This window comes from Chlorella variabilis (assembly GCF_000147415.1).
Source record: "Chlorella variabilis unplaced genomic scaffold CHLNCscaffold_15, whole genome shotgun sequence".
In the NCBI taxonomy this organism is placed as follows: domain Eukaryota; kingdom Viridiplantae; phylum Chlorophyta; class Trebouxiophyceae; order Chlorellales; family Chlorellaceae; genus Chlorella; species Chlorella variabilis.
In genome coordinates, this window is record NW_005435073.1 from 654,440 (window position 1) to 657,458 (window position 3,019).

A 3,019-nucleotide genomic window follows, 5' to 3' on the forward strand; every position below is an offset into this window, starting at 1 on the left:
GCCGGGGGCTGCCCTCATTGCATACATAGTGCGCCTTTCCCTGCTTTTCTAGTGACCTAGCGTTCCGCACTGCCGTTTGGCCAGCCCATGCTCCCGTACCGTTGCGTTTCTCCCCAATGCGCCATGCCACTTTGCCAGTCATACACACGTTTCGATGCGTGCCCTGTCAGCTGCTTGCGTTGCATGTCGCCTTGCTCCACCCCTGTTTTATTGCTTTCTCTGCTTTCGCCCGGTTCCCGTCCCGTTTCGGCGGGGAGTCTATGTTGCAAGCTAGTTCTTGCTTTACCAGACTTTAAGCCCACACAAGCACAAGTTTCCCTTTCAGCCACCCAGGTACCTGAGCCACCATACCCCTCACCCCATTCATATTGCTACTATTGCTACATGTTTTCCTTGCGTCAACCCATGGCATCCTTTTCTCTGATTTCCAATCTCTAGGGTTTGAATCACCCGCAATCTGCACCTTTCGGCCGGCTTGCCACAAGTGTGCATGGGTAGGCAGCATTGCGGGAAATGACCAGGTCACAATGCGTTTTAACATAAATCATATCAACGCACGGAGGTGATTTTTTGAAGTGCATCGCAGGGTGGACAAGGGCAGCTTTGAAACAAGGACGCTACAAGGGAGCATGTGTTGAGGGGGAAGCAATAGCATTTGTTGTCTGGAGGCAAACGGCACAGGGCTGACTCGGTCGCTAGGTCACAAAGCGTGCATTGAAGCACTGCCCAGGCAGCGGGCCGGTGCAGGTGGGTAGGTTGGTGGTTATCAATCAGAAAGGAAAAAATGATGTATGGCGTAGTGCCCGCAGTGTGGACGGGAAAAACAAAGCAGCAGGAGAGCCAAAAAAACCTGCAGCAACAGCGGTTCACGCTCCCTGCTCGATGGTGGGGGGGGAGGCGCCATCATCGACAGCGCCGCCAGCAGTGCCGCTGCCGGCACCTCGCCGCAGGCCCGGCGGCGGCGGCGGCACAGACTCTGCCACCGCCTCCAGCGGCCGCATGCCGCCGCCTGCGCCGCCTGCTGCTGCCGAGCCATCGGCCGGGCCCGCACCTCCCGCAGCCCTGGCTGCCGACAGGATGCTGGCAGTGGCTGCCGCCGCCGCCGACCCTGCGCTCGGCGCCACTCCCATGGAATTGAAGTAGCGAATGACAGGGCCGGCCCCCACCCGCAGCGCCTCATCCAGGGGCGTGTTGCCCCAGCGGTCCTTCACTGCACGCGGGGCACAGCAGGCGGCGAGTCGGGTCAGGGCCATGAGGGGGCGCATCCGGCGGTGCACGATTCACACTGGAGCTGGGATGGCATGGCGTGGCTGGGGAGCACTGCACGCTGCTGAACACCCAGGTGCAACGCGCGGCGGAGCAGCGCCAGGGGAAGCCCCTCACCTTCCGGGTCGGCGCCGCCCTCCTCAATCAGCAGCCGCACCGCCTGCAGGTTGCCCTCGGCGGCGCTGATGTGCAGCGCGGTGCGCCTGTCTGCGGCAGGGACGGGACACCGCCAGCGAGGGGTAATCGGCAGCAGCCAGAGACAGAAAAGAAAGCCAGACAGCTCGTCGCGTGCCTCCAGAACAGCAGCAGCACGATCGGCCAGCTGCCCAAGTCGGCAGCCAGCACGGCTGCCTGAGGAGAAACCCCCCACACCAGCAGCAGCGGCTCCCACCGTAGTCTCCCGCATCAACCGACACTCCGGCGGTGATGAGGCGGCGCAGCAGCGGCAGGTCTCCGTCAAAGACCGCGGTGCACATGACCGCCGCCTGCTCCACGCTGCTCTTGTTGCCGTCCAGGCTGGCGCCGCCCTGCGGCGCAGCCCAGCGCACATATGCGCATGATAAGCTGTTCCATGGCGTGCTCGAGGCGGACATACAACCCGGGCACGGCAGGCTTCTTGCAGTGCTCTGCCATTGCGGCTGCTGGCACAGGAGCAGGCTGACAAACACCTGGCGCACAAAACTTGCCTCCGCCCTCCCACCTTTTTCAGCAGCGCCACCAGGTTGTCATGCCCATACTTGCAGGCCTCCAGCAGCGCGCAGCTACCAAGCGCATCCTGCAGGCCAGCAGGAAAGGCACAGCAAGCAGCCAGGGCTGTACGTTGCGAAACCGCAGCCCTACATTCCACTCATAAACATGCAACTGTGACGTGTGTACAATGCGGCAGCACCAGCGGCGCCAGCCCGCCAGCCTGGCGCTGCTGCACACCTGCAGGTTGGCGTCAGCTCCCGCCGCCAGCAGCATGTCGACCACCCCGGCATGCCCCTTCACACACGCCAGCTCCAGCGCTGTGCGCCCGTCTGCACCAGGGGAAGCGCGCACGCCCCGGCACGGCAGGGGTTAGACCAGCAGGAGTCACAAGGCACACAGGGAGCTCCCGAGCGATACGCCAACCTCCATTCATCCACCCAGCAGCCTTCCAAACTCACTCCCCCTTCCTCCCTCACTCGATTCCCCCAGACCAGGCTCAGTCAAGCGGCAGCTGGTGACAACATGCACGCTGGCCTCAGGCTCACCATAATCAGCCGAGTCTGCGGGGCAGCCCTGCTGCAGCATCTGCCGTACCTTGGTCTCGTTGCCCTGGCTGGCAGCCCACAGAAATTCGGTGGTCCTGCAAGGAGGTGCAGGGCAGGTGCAGGGATGACACGGGGAGGAGGCTGGCGCAGCGGTGTAGCCATGCCAGGGCCCAGACGTGCAAAGAGCTGCACTGCCCGCTGGAAGGCCGGGAGTGTAGCAGGGCGGTAGGAGGCAGGCAGACAGCAGGGTGGTGGCAGGGCGCAGCGCTGGCCGGGCGGCATGCGGGCCTGCGGCGCTGCACGCACCGCTCCACCTCCTGGCGCAGGATGTATTGCTGGGCCACGGCCCGGATGCGCAGCAGGTTGGACATCACCTGCTGCTGCCGGGGCGACCAGTCTGCACGGCGGGCATGGGACGGTGTGGAAGCGAGTGAGAGTGTGGATGGGCAGATGGCGAGTAGGATGGTGGGCAGGTGGGTAGCAGGAACGAGCTGGGCCTTCACAGCGCGACTGCCGGT